The sequence below is a fragment of the Ambystoma mexicanum genome, chromosome 1q (assembly GCF_040938575.1).
Source record: "Ambystoma mexicanum isolate Mex_15411 chromosome 1q, UKY_AmexF1_1, whole genome shotgun sequence".
Classification (NCBI taxonomy): domain Eukaryota; kingdom Metazoa; phylum Chordata; class Amphibia; order Caudata; family Ambystomatidae; genus Ambystoma; species Ambystoma mexicanum.
In genome coordinates, this window is record NC_090922.1 from 1,298,575,146 (window position 1) to 1,298,592,618 (window position 17,473).

Below are 17,473 nucleotides of genomic sequence, written 5' to 3' on the forward strand. Positions count from 1 at the left end.
TGGCTGCCACCAGCAGACACCAACTTTAAGCTTATGCCCCTTATCACCATACCAGTGCACGTCTCACTGGCACCTCCTCTGTGCGCAACCTACTGACGTGTCTCTGTGGAAAATGCAAGATCCCTCTTTACTCTATAAATATCAACAAACCCTTTCTGATGAGACAACATTGGAGTTTTAATGTGTCTGTCTATTTAATTCTGAGACTCCACAACTCCTTTTTACTCTCTTCAGCTAGGACGCATAGAACGGAAAAAGGTACTTACACTAGCTTTAATTACTTTTCTCCACAAGTGCATCGCCTTTCAATAATAATTACATATTTGATGAATGCCTTCCTAAACAAGAAACACATTTTATTTTTAGATCAGTAGATTTTTCATGTGCCAATGATTACTTTCCATTTTTGGGCAGTTTCCTGTTGTCTTTGTACTATTGCTTTTTATAACATGTCTGTGTCTTCACACTTTTCTTATAACTACCCTTTTAAAAAGAACCATCAAAACATTCATATAGTTTAAAATCTAAATATTAATTTTTCAGTTTTCTCCACCTTCAATCCTCAAACAATATGACTGGAATTGAACCATTCCTGTATGAGCCGCAGAAGACTGAAGGGAAATGCGGGAGAGAGAGCAAAAAAATAAAATTAAAAAAAATAAAATGAATGTTGGTGAATCGAGTGAAAGTAGCGACGATTGGTCACTGGATCCTGATCCTCGTGGCATGGAAGCCGTCTGCACTTGGAGTGCATGCCATCAACGTGCCCACTTTGGTGGAGAACACATGCTGCAGAGAAAACGGTCTGCTTGGCCTACATAGCCATAGACGAACCTTCACCAATATGCGTGATCCAGCAGCTAGACTTCTGGGCAGCCTGCCTTACACAACTGGTGTTGAGAATATAGATAGTGGTGATGCCCACTTATTGAAACATATCGCCCTAGTATTCCTAATAATGAGTAAGTCATGTCTATATCCTTTTTTCTGTGCCAACTTTGCACTATAGCCTTTTATGTTGATTTCCATGTCCATTGTGATTTCATGGCTTCACTCACAATACGTTTTTATATATATTGTTCTTTGGTGATGCTAAACGAATCCATCTTCTATTTTGAGAGTCAACATAAATATTTTTCTCTATTAAAAGATAAGACCAAGTGATCATCCTATCTAGTCATGTATTTCAAAGCATATACACATTTTTATAATATAATTGTAAAATATTTGACTGTGAACTCTTTTACTCACAAAGTATGTTTCTGAATTTCTATGCATGCCTTATTTATTCGAAGATATGCCAAAAAAGATCAATTCAATTATTCGATTGATTCAACAGAACTATGTGTCTTTAAGACAGATGGTACAGGGCTTGTGGCCAATAGAGCATTTAAGATCAATTCAATTATTCGATTGATTCAACAGAACTATGTGTCTTTAAGACAGATGGTACAGGGCTTGTGGCCAATAGAGCATTTACGTGGTGGATTCATGGAAGACATTTGCTGTGTCATAACTGCCTGTGTCATTAGAGCCATCCTTGGAGAATTTCCCAGTCCCTCCGGACAACAGACTGAATGTATACAGACAGTACTACTTCCAGACCAATATAATCCTGTAGCTTGTATTGACCTTCAAAGATTTGTTTTAATGTGGCTGTTTTGACCAAAATATGTTAATTTCAATACAAAAATATGCCTCTAACTTAGAATTATTTACTTTAATTATTTCAAGTTAGTGGATTTCATTTAAAGTTTTTAGTTTTACTATTAACCCACGTAGAAATTGTTTTGATAATAAAAAGTTATTGTCATTTTTGTAACACATCAAGTTCATCTCAGTGTTCAAGATTGCCATTCTCCACTCCCTCCCTCTTCCCCCCACGCATAGTTCATAACCGAAATAGAAAATAAAACGAAACACAACCACCCTCACAGTCGCATCCACCTTGCACCTCCGTTAACCCCCATGGTTTTCCTAACAGCTCAACGCCCATACCTAGTGAAAATGGGGAGCCATTTGCATTCTATGTCTGTACGAATTTCATCAAGCAAGTGCTAAGGTAACGTAAATTGTTTACGCCTTCTGCACTCATTCCCGCTCCGAGGGGGTCCTCCCTCTTTTCCAGTGCTCGGTCACACAGCTACGTGCAGCCTCCAACAAAGTGTGAAAGTAGTCAGCCTGTGTCTGCTTGGGCGCCAGTATCTCAAGCCTGCACAAGCCTGCACGGTGTACATTTTTGCTAACCGTGCCGGCGGCTATTGCCACTGGTGGATTATCTTGTAGGCCTGCATTCTGTACTGCAGAACCCGCATGGATTTCCTAACCCCCCCTACAGATGGTCACCCATGTCTGGTCCGAGATGTCTATTGCCAAGCCCCTGGCCCACTTCTTCCTTGCCAGTAGACAGCGCGGTCACAGCACCTCAGCTCAGCGTATATCCTCGATATTCACCCTTTACTACCACTATCTTGCAGCAAAATCCCTTTAAAGGGAGTTTGTTCCCTGTAGACATTCTCTCCACAACTCAAACTGGTCATCACCCCCTTAAGTTGTAGATAGTCCCACTTTGTACCAGGCCTGATAGCATGCCAGGTCGACAATCCCAACCCTCAGGGGCGGCACCCATATACAGCGGAGTGGTGATGGCCACAACGAGAGCCAGCGAGTATCTCCCCGCTCCTGCCACATCAACCAAAATACCGCCAAATTAGGGTGTGTCAACACCCTTCGGGGGATATGTTTTTGCAGAACCATTCACCCAGCGTGACCTGTGCCACGACCTGGTTGTCCATATGGACCCATTGCTTCTCTGTGGTCGCGTCCATATGATCCGCAACTGTGCCACCCTGTAGTATGCTGCGAAGTCGGGAAAACCCACTCCCCCGTTTGGACCAGGAAGCATAGCAAGGCCCTCTGAATCTTGGACAAGAAAGGAGCATTTGAAACAAAAATAGAAACTTGGGAAGGACTGTCATCTTAATACAATTAAGATGGGCCACCCAAGAAAGTGCAAGCCGCCCAAGAAAGTGCAAGCCGTCCCCAACGATGCAAGTCTAGCTGTATTTTATCCCAGAGTTTGGTGTAATTCTTGTCAAAGAGAGACGCCATCACCCTAGTGATTTCAATTTCCAAACATCTGAATCCCTCCTCTTGTAACTTGAACCCCATGTCTCTCAGGAGGTCCCTATCTTCCCCCATCCTGATCCCAACACAAAATACCACATACTTCGAGGTTGACCTTATACACCAACAGCTCCCAATATGGTTGGAGACCCTGGGAGGGGCACTGGGATCGGTGGCCTTGGTTCCGTAACTAAGAAGAGTGCATCATCCGCAAACAGACATTCATTTCCCACTAGGCAGACTCCCTTCATCTCAGAATTATTCCGCAACTCAATGGCCCAGAGTTCCATTACTAGTTCATATAACAGGAGTGAGAGGGGGCACCGCTGTCGTGCCGCAGCTCAGGTGTATTGCCCTTGAAACCCCTCCATTGACCACCACTCTCGCCTGCGGTGCAGAGTACAGGGCCTCAACCCATTTCATTCACCTGGCCCCCATACCAATCTTCCCCATTACCCCCATCATGAATGACCAGTTCACCCTGTCAAATGCCTTCTCTGCATCAAGGGAGCACAGGACTGCCCCCTCTCTTCTCACATCTGGGGCCTGGAGTATGTGTAGAGTCTTGCGCAAACTGTCAGAGCCCTGCCTATTCTGAATGAACCCCAACAAATCAGTGGGCACCAACCGTGGCATGAGCACCTCCAGCCGCGATGCCAATATCCTAGCAAATATCTTGTCATTGGTGTTCAACAGGGAGATGGGGCGGTACGAGTCACGATCCGTTATTGTCCTTACCCTGTTTAGGTATGACAGCAATGAGCGCTTTCAGAAATAAGGGGGGGAGGTTAGCCATGGGACCCGCTAGTAGTTCCTGGAACGGTTTATAAAAGGCTGAGGTGTAGCCGTCTTCCCCCAGCGCCTTTCCTAACTTAAGGTGGGCTATGACTCCCAATACTTCCTTCCCTGTGATTTCCACCTCTAGTGCAGCCCTTTCCCCATCTGTCAATCTCGGGATTGGAAGCCTCCTTAAGTATTCCTGTATAGCCCGCTTATAGCCTGCCCCTTTTCTCTCTGGGGTTGCTCATATAAGCCCACATAAAACTGAGCAAAACATTCGGGAATGTCACTGTGGCCTTCCAAGAGATCCCCTCTGGTGTACATACGTGTGTCACTCTTCTCTCCACCCGTCGTTCTTTTATTCTATTGGCTAGTAGGATCCCCACTCGGTCCCCCTTTTCATAATATTGCTGTTTGGCGTAAACGCTTTTTTTTTATCACTTCCCCAATCAAGAGTGAATGTCGCTCCTGTCGTTTGTCTCGCATCCCAGCCAGCAATCCCTCCTGGTCCACCACCGGTCGCGTGAGCTGTGCCCTCATTCCTCCAAGGTCCCTCGTCAGCTTCCCCTCGAGCTGCCCTCTCCCTCTTCTTCCCGGCAACCTCCTATATAATAAGGCCCCTGAACGTAGCCTTGGCCGCCTCCCATACCACTTTCCACTGCACCCCCTCCATGGCGTTCGTCTCAAAGAAGTGTCCAATCTCTTTCCCGAGATGTTCCCTAAAGACTGTGTCCTTGAGGAGCCCATCATTACACTCCACCTCGGTTTCCCTGCCGTCCCTCCTCCAACCCCCATCCGACTGCCACCATCTCATGGTCCGACCATGTTACTGATTCCACTTTTGGGGACTCCATCGTTGCCCCCTGCTCCTTGTGGACCAGCAGGAAGTCAATCCTCGTGTAGGTTTGGTGTGGGGATGAGAAGAAAGTGTAACCACCCGCCTTGGGGTTTCTAGATCTCCACACATTCTTGCAGAAGTGGTCTTGGAGAAGCTGCGCTAGCGCCTTGTGTTCCCTCCCCTGTGGCTTCACTTGGTCCCCCTGCGTTGACCATGAATCTACAGCAGGGTCCAATATAGCATTGAGATCGCCACCCACCATTGTCAGTCCCTTCACCCACTCCTCCAAAATTAAGAAGAGTTTCCTAAGAAAGGCCAGTTGTCGCACATTGGGAGCGTACAGAGACTCCAGGGTGATCATTGTCCCATTCAGGAGACCCTTTACCACTGCGAATTGCCCTCCAAAGCTGTTCATCTGTCAGTTGTACAGAGCGCGCAAAGTCAATGCCCAAAACCTCCATTTTGCTGGCCCAATACAGCTATCCAACATCCACCCCCTTCAGTGCCCGCTTGGCCCCTTGTTTATAGTGGGTTTCCTGCACAAAACATACTTTTAGCTGTACCTTAGAGAACAGGCCAGTCGTTAATAACCGCTTGTTTGGGGAGTATAGTCCCTTTACGTTGAGTGTGGCCACCTTCCAGTTAACCATTGTCAGGTTGCAATGGAGTCCTCCTCAGCACCCCTGGCCATTGCGACTGTGCTATGAATGTATCTACCGCCCCCTTCCGATACCCCCCTCCAACCTTTAATCCCCCTCAAACATGTGTGAGCAACCATGCCCAACCGGGTTTCCAACACCCTATCTCTGAGAAACCTGGGAGTCCCCAGGTCACTAGAGTAACAACGAACCCGCCACCCCACCCAGAATCAACTTTGTGAACCACACCAAAAACCTCCCAAAAACACCCCCTGCCCCCTCCTTCTCTTCAGTCACTTCATTGCAAGCCCCCTTCTTCAACTGGTTGCCTTTGATTGACCATGCTGCAGGATCCCGGCCTCCTTGAGGCCTGAAAGGAACTACTTTACCTGTGGGACTAATTTACCATCCGGGCGTGGTCAGGGAAGGATACATACCTGATTGGAGGAAGGATACATACCTGGAACTTCTTCCAAGGCTATTTAAACCCCACCCGAACAGCCACACGTGCTTTGCGTTGTTCTGCATCTAGCAGCTGGACGCTCACCGTGTCTGCTCCTGCATCCTGACTTCTGCCACGCCTGCCAGCATCCTGGATCACCTGCAAAGGAAGAGAAGAAGAGAACAGAAGAAGGAAAAGTCCTTACCTGCTAAATCCGCATCCCAGAGACATCTCGCCGACAATCCTGAAAAGGAAGACTTTTATTTAAAAGCTCATTGCGTCGATCGCTGCAGCGCCGCATTCCACTCACCTTTACAGTGCGCCTCCATGTTCAGCAGCGATCATCCGGATTCGCAGTCACGCCCCAGCGCCTAGGGAGAAAAAGACCAGCACAAAAGGTGAGAGAGAGAAGGGAATAAGGAAAGCTAAATCTCCATGTTAAGACTTACCTGTTGATTCATTCCCTCTTCATTTCGGGTCTGCGCCGCATCCTGGCATTTCCGGATCCCGGCCCCTAAGGGGAAAAAGAGACATCAGCGTTAATGAGCGAATGAAAAGACATTACCAAAAAAACGCTCATTAAAGACTTACCTGATTTCTACAAGGATTTCACCTCTCATCTCGGGTCGGTGCCTGTTCCCCGGCATTTCGTACCCCGGCCCCTATGGGGAAAAAGACACTAGCATTAGTACATTAATGCATGGACACAAGGGGAACCTCTTATCAAAAAAACTTACCTGGAAGCCAAGCAAGTTTGGTTCTCACCAATCCGAAAATCCAGCGAAGTAACTGGATACCAACGCGCCCCTGCATCAGAAGCAGGATGGAGAGCTTGTCCTTCCAGACCCTAAGAAGGATACTTCTGCGAGCCAGACAAGCCAGATTTGGGGGCCCGGTCCAGTCCGTCTTCCGAACCCTGTGCATCACCTTAGAAGAGGTCACAGCAGCGCGAACCAAGCCAGCGCCTCCGTGGGAGTCAGGTGAGCGTAACAGCCCCTTTCACTCGGTGGACCCAATCAAAACATATTTCCTTGTCGAAGGCCTTGCCCATGAGCTTCCTCAACACCACAGACAGTTTGGCTTTCAGGTCCCTGGGAGACTCACCGCCCCCTTCCGGGAGCCCCCATATTTGTGGATTGTTCCGCCTCTCCCGGTTCTCCACATCGTCCAATTTGCTTCGGATCTCACTTTCCCTGTTCTCCAGTTCCTTGACCCAGACTCGCCTCCCTTCGGCACACTTACAATGTACTTTTTGTAATCACAGCCTCTGCGCCCGGTTCGTCGCCACCTGCCAGGGGTGTGTAGCTTTATCACAGGTCACCCGCCTGGGCTTGCCTCCTATTGGTTCCTAGCTGTCTGCCGCCCTTGCCGTGCACCAGCCCCATCTCTCTTGGGCTGCAGGGACTCATTGTTTACACTGCTTCCGATGCGGCAGGGCACCAGGTCTTGGCGCCGGGTCACTCCTTGCTCACGCAGCCTGCAGGTCTCCCTTTAGCTGGGGGCTGTTACAGCATGCTACGCTCTGTTCTAGCCCCACATGGGCCTGCCTGTTCCCCGACACTTCTTCTCTGACAGCTCAGGGGGCTCGACACAGGCACAGAGGGACTTTGGGCAGTGTCACCAATGCTGGTGGCGGGCGGAGCTCCGGTCTCATGCGGCCATCTTGCTCCGTGCCGCCTAGCTGTCTTCTACATAAAGAGTTCAACGTTGGTTTCATATGTTCTCCAACAACATACAACAAGGTATAGACCCTAGAGACGCAATACCAAATACTTGGTACATGCATTCTAAGAGGATTGCATTTCTTATTCTTATCTTTTTTTAACATGTTACTTCTTTATTTCACGTATTCTAAATTTTATCAAATCTTAATCACTTGGTTGTAGGAAATAAAAGGAATGATGTAATAGGATGACAAGTGAATGAAATGGTTTGTCCAAGTCACCAACACCATATACCAACAATATATATCCGTCTACTAATGAAAATTGTATGCTATAACAGCCAAATCAAGACGTTATTGGGACTGCTTGGAATACGTTACCAATAGTAATGTGGCTATCATAATCTAGCCAACCACTTCTCCCTTATCAATACAGTTTATCCATGCCTTCTCATTTGGGCCAGGAGGTCGACTTAACTAAGTCGTTGTATTACACAACATGTTCTTGCGTCTATCAACACTTGACCACCCCAGAGAAGGTGTCTTTATACTCCCCTTTGAAGACCCTGTCCATTCAATCTACATGTGTCCTTTGTCCTTTGGCAAGGTGCAGGGCCTATTCTTGGCATATGTTACTTCCACTGAACCTCTCTTGCCAAAGCAAGTTCTCACTTGGGCCATGCACTCGCCAAATACTATGTACAACTCAAAGGTTTATTTTTTGCATGCGGACCATGGCCCTAGACCTGGTTTCTCCACACCCCCTTTTGAAGACCTATGCCCTGCAATCAACATATGTAGGTCGCTATTGAGAAGTGCCTGGACCAATTCCGCTAGCTTCATTCTTATACGCCCTCTCCCTTATCAAAGGCAGCTCTCACTTGGGCAATGTACTCGCAGTGTGGGTGGGCACGAACAAGGTGCTGTATACCATGTACAACTCAAAAGGTTCTTTTGTCTGGAGACCACTGGCCATACGGTCACCCCAGATCACATTTCTCCATACTCCCCTTTGAAGACCCCGGCCCTGACAACAACATATGTGTGTGTCCTTGACAAGCGGCCTGGCCTATTCAACTACCTTCATCCATATCTGCCCCCTTTCTTATCAAAGGCATTTCACACTTGGGCTATGCGCTCACAATGCGGGTGGGTGGCCGGACACACACAAGGTGCTGAGCCCCATGTACAACTTAACAGGTTCTTTCACCTGAGGACCATTGGCAACATGGCCACCGCAGACTTAGTATCTCCATACTGCCCCTTTCAAGAACTGAGCCCTGCAGTCAACACAGACATGTTTCAGCCCGATTTCCCCACCACTCTCATCAAGGGCAATTCTCACCTAGTCCCTGTACTCACAATGGTTCTTGGTGTGCACACGTTCTAATACGCAATTTGATGTCATCAATCCGTCCTCTACCACAATCTTTAGAAATAGCCAAATACGACTATGTCCTGATAGTAGAACACGCTCCAAAATAAAAAAAATAAAAAAAAATACATTGCAGGACAGGCTTTCCACTTGACACATTCCCATACACATCCATTTTTCTTAAATCATAAGCAAGAAAACATCTGTGCATTCTACTATGGATATTACCATTGCATGGCCACTTATCTTCGATGCAAAAGCTCCACATAGATTTTCCCAACTACAGGTAATTGAACTCAAGAGTCGGGAGTACTAACCAGGAAATGTTACCGGCTTAACTCGGCAAGTTCCTGTTGCAAAGCCCAAGAGCACATATATTATAAGAGAAGGGATTCACAATGCCATACAAAATTTGGGGGATCTCGTATTAGGGGGAGATCAGCGGGAATGTGCCGAGTTAAGCTGGTCCTGAGTTTCCCAATGCACTGAATTTCAAGGGTTTTGTTGCGTTAGGTTTAGTCACCTTAACTAACCTTGTTTCCTTGTATATCAACCCGATTATACATTTTATTCCTAAAATACACAAAACAATGTCAAAGCCACCAGGGCGGCCTATAGTCACGTCAAGTGATTTATTACTTGAGAACACATCAAAATTTGTGGACTTGTTCCTTTTTCCATTTGTGGGAACCCTTCCATCTTACACGAAAGATACCACAGCTTTTCTCATATCCCGTGGCATCAGGACTTTCTCTTGGCAACATTAGATGTGGTCTCTCTCTATAAGTGTATTTCACATTCGCAAGGCCTTTCAGCAGTGAAGAGATCTCTCTCGACCAGGTCTCTCAGTCATCGTGATCATTCAGAGATGTTCTTAGAAATGTTATCCTTTATCCTGAAACAATACATTTATGTTCAATCAGGGTTTCTATAACCAAATCTGCGGAACAGCTATGGGCACAGCAGTGGCCCCAAAGTTTGCAAACGTATATCTGGGTGCCTGGGAAGAAAGTTTATTCTTCAGTGAAGAAAGAAAGCTGTACACTGATAAGGTCATCCTCTTGCAAAGGTACATCGACGACCTCGTTATCATTTGGAATGGCAGTGAGGCGGAATGGATGGCCTTTTTCCAAGTATTAAATCAGGAACAAACCAACTTAAAGTTTACTGAACAGCATGATAAGTCTGAAGTAGTGTACTTGGATATCAAAGTTAAAATTGTGAACAACATAATCACCACGGAATTGTACCGGAAAGATACAAGTACAAATGCGGTTTTATATGCTACAAGTGCACACCTCAGTTGCCTCCAAAATAGCATATCATATGGCAAGTTCCACCGGATTAAAAAGAAATTTCTGCGAGAATGTAACTTGGGAAGGCAATGCTAAAAAGGCTGTGGAGAGAATCCTTGTGAGAGGGTATCAAAAATACATTATCAGTAAAGCCTATGACCGAAACTGCAATAAAACCAGGGAGAAAATACTTGCTAAGGATCAAACTCAACTTAACTCTAAAGATCAAGGTGACGACATCATCACCAGATTCATCACGACGTACAACTCAGGAGCTAAAGGAACAAGGAAAGTTTTGGGTAAGCAGTTGCATCTATTAAAAAGAGACAAAGTCATCAGCCACCTCCTCCAAGCAAATGCAACTATCACATATAGAAATCCTGCTTCTATTCAAACAAAATTGTCACTGAACATGTTCCAACCTGTGATCACCCAAACAGTGAGTAGCTGGTTACCAAACCAAACGATGGGCTTTTCCACCTGTGCAAAGTGCAAAGCATGTCTCTTTCGAATAAACACAAAAAATACCCACCCACGGACAGGGAGAGAGATCCTGATAAAGCAAGTGATAAAGTGTTCAACACCAGGCAGTACCAAATTGGAAGTAACGTTACGTAAATTGCAACACCTACGAGCAATAAAAAAAAAAAAAAATGTTATTTTTTTTTTAAATCGAGATATGGCCTACCCACTTGCCAAGCACTTTGAGGACAAACATCAAGGCAACATCTTGTCCTTCAAATACTTTGCAGATGATATGGTCATAGAGCATCCCAGAGGAGGTGACAGACTAAAAAAACAGAGACAAATGGAATCTCGCTACATAGTGGACTAAAATAACAAATTTCCAGCAGGCCACACCCGAGACGAAGAGCTATACACCTTCTTGGGCCCCTAAAAAAAGCCCAAGTCAGACTCAATGCTCCAGAGCATCATGATAGCTTTGATACGAACAAATAGACTATTGATGTACATTAACCTTTGAACAAGTACAAATATGGTGATTGAGTGGTGATCGAAATGGGTGAAGTTTCAATGTTGTTTTTTAACCTATTTTTAACACATTTATTAACCTTAGGTGTCTTTCATATGATTGTGTTTTCTCTTAATGTAAGAGGATATGGTGTAATATTGGTTGGTCTGCGATGCAAAACAAATATAGATTATAAGTACTAGAGCAGTGGCATATTCACAATGTCATACTGTGTATAGAATAACAATTTAGCTGCATCCATTTTATCTTTAGTTATCCACACTTGAAGTACAAGTTTACAGAAATTCTTTTAATGGCATTTGGCACATTGCACTTTATAACTACAGTATCGGGGGGGGGGGCAAGCTACTTTAGCGCATGCAATATAAACTGGCATCCCATTTCGGCACGGAGCATATTGCACTTTAGAGATAATCAACTATAACGATTGCACTCAGCACATTGCACTTTATTAACATGCATATCAATGGCAGACCAGATATCAAGGCCCTTTACCTATCTGTATCTGGACTAAATCACGTTAGAACTTGATGGTAGTCAAGCACTTTCAGTATGCACAATAAGGGCCAGCATGCCATTATGCACCTAGAACTTTGCACTTTCAAGTCAATAAATTGAGTTCTTAATATCACTGAACACTTTGCACTTTATAATGAAGTCTACCAAGTCAGCCAAATACTTGAAAAACAAAATGCGCTGACCACGCAACTTGCACCTTGCACACCGCATTTTAAGTCCAATAATATTAGCGGGACGGCATAATTATCAGGCACGACCATTGACTAGTATATTAATCAGAGAATCAAATTTTGATATGATATATACTTATCAGCATACACAGCAGACACAGACCATTAGGGTTCACCGGGTGTGTGGACTGATTACAGGGTCACCGACTAGCACACCCATTAAAGTGTAGATACGACATGTACGCAACAGATGTATACAGCAGAAACAGACATACCCACTTGGGTTAACTGTCGATGCAGACTGTCTGCACAACCATTCAGCTTTGGTCCGTTACCGTGTCGAATCTCATACCATATCCCCATCAGGGTGACTATTTTAGTCATACAATATGAAACACGACCTACCTTCAATTTCAGGCATGACTTACCCATGAGGGTGATCTACTCAAGTATGGACCCATTTGAATCGCCAGTGCACCAACTGGCCTGCCCAGCAATGTGTTTTATTGGATGCCACACGACATTTTTAAGAATTCTCTTTGGACTTGCTGGTCACTGAGCACAGTCCTTTACCATAGATGAGCAACCAAAGCATGAAATACTGATCAAAAGGATAAATGTGGTTGTCTTCATTATGGTATTTACATCATTTTGGCATGACTACATGATCAAATACTTCCTATGGCTTTGAATACTTACAATGCAAGTCACTGCTGCAGCAAAGGCAAGCACATTGGTAGACTGAATGTCTTTGGCAAAGTATAATGTACTGACCTTAGATCATCCAAGATGGTGGCATAGTTGGATTTCAAATGCTATGTTATCTCAACTTGTAATGATCACACCAACAACAGAGATATAGGACCAATATTCTCCATAAAACCCTAGTCCTCTTTTGTGTGCACCTAAACCTGATGAAGCCCGTGTAGGGTGAAACACGTTTTCTGTGTGTTTTTGCTGCCCTCCTGTCCACAGCAATGCTTGAATAAAGGACTATTTGAACAGCAGCAAGATCTGGGATTTTGTCTTTTTTTTATTTTTCTTCACAATTGCCCGAGTGCAGCTGCGCTTTTGGACTGTTTGACAGTCTATATATATCTGTGATGTGGTCATAGGCTGCAAAACAGGGGGCGCAAAGTTAAGGTGGCTTTAGCTTAATTTCAGGAGGTTTGTTGCGTTAAGTACTCACCTTATGTCCATGCAACTAAAGTTTTTTCCTTGAATTTCAATGGTTTTGTTATTCCATAGATTTTTGCAGCACATGGCCAGTGCCACGGCCATTCCCACTGTATATTTTATATAGTGTATATAGTGAACGGAGGACAGCACAGAGGTAACGCGCAGGTCTTGGAAGCAAGACCACGCATAGCAAGCGATTTTCGAATACCGGATACACGCTTAGAAACCAAACTCAGGTACGGTATTCGGTGCGTTAAAAAAGCAAATCAATAAAAAGAACATTTTAGAACACTACCAGACCACTAGCCCTGCCCTTTGGCCATGGCTGTTGGGCACGGCCACTCTATATTTTAAAACACTTGCAACCCATCACCCAATACGTTCATCAATCCCAAACTGATGTTGACTAGTTTTGACAGTGGTATTGTTATGTATAAAATATTGCAAGCTTTGAGAACTCACAATGTTTTTAGGCAGTGCGCAGTGAGATTCAATTATTTGGTTAAGCAGCATGCTTCAAGCCCCTTGTTTTATGGCCTCTTGGTGACTGTTGTGATATATCGCACAACTCCAACTAACTGCATTTAAGCAGCACAGAAAATATGGAAATAAATGACGAGCTGCAAGAATAACATATGTCCAGATACTTTTGACCCTATAGCGAAAATCAAAAGCTGGCACCCATGAATATATGCACAGTAAGTGAACATATATCTTAAAGTAAAATATACAAATGTAGTGTAATTGACTTCCCCTTAGAAAAAGTAAACAAGAAAAATAGCATTGCACTTTAAAAAAAAAAATGAACACTAGAAAAATAATATGAGAGGAAATGTTCCAATAAATATGCTGTCAAAGTATAAAAGGTGCTCACCTTTTAAACCCAGCATTCTGTAGTGAAATATTCCCTGGAAAACAAAATCCCAATAAGAAACAAGTGCTTTTGGTCTTGTGGGTAAGCGTTTGCACTGGGAACATGACAACCTGAGTAAAATCCTGGTAGCCAAATACTTGAGCAAGCTTGCCAACCTCAAAAAAAAAACAAGAGGTTGCGTTGGCCCTCTGAAATCTGTCCACCCACATGTCCTTTGCTTGTGCCTTGAAAAGCAGCCACAATCAGGGGAAAATAACTAGACTAGTGCCCAGGATTGCAAACTCTCTTGCCACATCGTGGGCAAATACTCATGACGTATTGCCCTCTCATTTCCCCTCCTCACCTCCATGTCTGGCTTTCAACAATACTCTTCTTTATAAAGATAATTTAAAAAATACATATACCATAGTGTCATTCAATTATATAAATCCTTGTAGAACTATGATAGGCAAAAAGTGTACAATTGTGGCACTATTCTACCCAGATTGACTCGGATACACCAAATACCAGAATGCAATTCAGCAAAAAGCATAAAAATGCTCTCTGAGTGCAAACTTTTCAAGGACTGACAGTAGCACGGTTTAAAAAAAAATGCAGCTGCTGTGTGTTATGAGATTTAAAACTATGAAAACACACAGCATTCGGGACTGTGGACTGTCTCCCATCCATGCAGTAACCCGGACCGACCCTGTTTACAATCAAATCGAGGAAGGATCCGGCCCCCTTAAGCCATGTTGCCATAAGTGGTCTTGTAACATAGGCTCATTTATTAGGCAACATGGCCTTAGGGGGCCGGCCCCTTCCTCTCTTTAAAGCTAAGCAGGGTTGGTGCTGGTTACTGCATGGATGGGAAACCCACAGTAGGTGTAAAAATATATATTTTTATTTTTGACTGGGAGACTACAAATACCAGAATGCAATATAGCAAGAGGCAAAAAGCTCGCTTTGAAGCTATGCAGGGTCTGTCCTGGTTACTGCATGGATGGCAGACCTGGATGGCTATCATGTTACTGGCCATGGCTTTCGGCAAAGTCCAGAGATTTTTCACCCCCGACGTTACTATAGCTGTAGAAATTTAAAAAGGGAACTACACATACCCCCGGCTATCCGTAGTCCTTTATATCCTCGAATAGCTGAAAAATCCCCATAAATTTTGATTAAAAATGTCTGCCCCAAGGTCCTCATCAACAGCCCCCCTCATCAGTGCCAGCTCCTCCCACTCCCCAGGTGGCCTCTTCACTTCCCCTGCCCTCTCCCACCCCCCCCCTCAACAACACACACTGTTTATGTGACGCAGTTTGCTTTGAGATATCGGCTATTCGAGGCTATAGCCAGAAGCTACAGAAAGCTAGACACCCTCCAACTCCCAAATTTCACTTGATGCCCTCTAGCCAAGCTTTTTCCCTCTGTTGCATTTTCCCATAACCTCGGATATAACCTCGAATATCTCTCACATAGAGAGAAAAAAAGATGGCAGCCGTTTAATTTGTAAAAACCTCAGTTTTGGGCAAATCTCGGAGATATAGATATCTATTTTGGAGAATGGGGCACCCCTTCTCCCCCAAATATTTAAATAACTACTGCACGGAATAACCCCAAACCACAAACAGCCGCTTTTGAATGCTTTGTGCCCAAGTTGTTTCGGACCTGGTCCAAATCCGTCCACGGGTTCTGGCTGTGCACTTTGGCAAGAATTGACCTTGTCGTTCTATGGGAAATTGAATGGTAAGTAGGCTGCAACTTTGGGCCCTCGAGTCCCTAATCACTTTCAACCAAATCCGTTTCTCGAATCAAGTTATTAACAATAGAATTTTAATGGGTTCCTATGCGAGTCCAACTCACCTTAACTATAGGGCGGGGAGCTTTATATATATAATACATTACTTACCGTAATCCTGTTTCTGATACTTGTATACGCTTAGATTCACATGCTGTGCATAGGCCGACATCTAGTGGAAGCGGCAGAGTATTACAGTTGTTTTTGAAACTCGAAAAATGACGTTGACAGGGCGTGCCTGTAATACTATCCCTAGTGTGACGTCCACTGGACCCATGGTCTTTTACGCGTCGAGTTCCCTCAGATTGTTATTTTTCTGACATGGGGTAGCATGAAGTGTAGCACGAGTACACTTGTATCCAAGCAGATACGTATCAGACAAGCTCATAAGCATCCATGCGCCTTCTCTACGCAGGGAGGAAGGGTGGGCGCACGTGGATCTAAGCAGATACAAGCATCAGAAATACGATTACGGTGAGTTATGTATCCCTTTTGAGGCTTGTGGAATCTGCTTAGATCACATGCTGCGCATAGATTCGCGAGCAGTGTTAGAAGAAGGTAGTGGGATGTGAGAAGGTTCATGGGCGAACAGATGCCTTAGAACTGCTTTTCCCACCTGTGTATCTGTCTTGGAATGAGTGTCAATGCAGTAATGCTGAGTGAAAGTGTGTATTGAGCTCCATGTAGCTGCTTTGCAAACGCTGTCTAGAGGGACATTTGCAATGAAAGCCAGAGTGGTTCCTGTGCTCCTTGTGGAGTGAGCTCTAGGCGTGAAAGTTAGTGTCTTGTTTGATAATGAATAGCACAATTGTATACATCTGACGATCCATCTGGAGATGGCATTCTTCTGTGCCTGTAGCTATGGAGACTAACAGTTGGTCTGTTTTTCTTAGCAGTCTAGTCTTGTTTACACAGTAAAGGACCGCTCCTCCTCACATATAGTGTGTGGAGTTTTACCTCAGCTTAGCTGGTGGGGTTCTGAAAGAAAGCCGGTAGCTCAATAGACTGGTTTACGTGAAATTTAGAGATGAATTTAGGGGAGAACCTAGGTTGAGTATGTAAAACCAGCTTATCCTTGTGTACAACAAAGAAAGGATCCTGCACTGACAACACTTGTATTTCACTCACTCTTCTTATGGAAGTTTTGTAAGTTAGGTGTTTAAGACTACACTTATGCATCAGCTCGAAAGGAGGTCCCATGAGCTTAGAGAGTACAACATTGAGATCCCATCCCGGCGGCGGATTAGAAATTGGAGGGTGATGTCTCTTCACCCCCTCCATGAATTCCTTGATGACCGGCACCTTCCACCATAAGACTTTATTGTGGGAGGTGGTGTAGGCTGACAAGGCCGCCAGGTAAACCTTTAGGAGTTGAATACTAACCCCGAATCTAGCAAGTGGAGCATATAAGTAAGAATGTGGGGTGGTGTACATTCTATGGGGTTAATTTGTTTAGACTGGCACCAAATAACAAATCTCCTCCACTTGTCGAAGTAACAGTGCCTAGTGTTAGGTTTTCTAGCTTCTTTCAAGATATCCATGCACCTTTGTGGTAGGTTAAGATGTCCGAACTCTATGACTTCAGGAGCCATGCTGCCAAGTTGAGGTTGAGGGAGCACTGTTTGCCCCCCCCCCCGTGCTGAGTGAGTAGATTGGTCAGGCACAGGAGCTTGATGGGAACGCACATCGCCAGTTTGCACAGATGTGGATACCATGGTTGTCTTGCCCACATAGGAGCAAGTAGTCTGAGCGTCATCTGTTCCTTGTGGATCTTGTTGACCACCTTCTTCATGAGAGGTGTTG

At 44.8% G+C, this 17,473-nt stretch overlaps 1 protein-coding gene across 3 annotated transcripts in view; it reads right to left on the reverse strand.

Annotated features, from left to right (window-relative positions):
* The window catches only part of ACOT11 (acyl-CoA thioesterase 11), a 1,040,268-nt gene that overhangs the window by 248,281 nt on the left and 774,514 nt on the right, over positions 1 to 17,473 (reverse strand). The window lies entirely within an intron of this gene.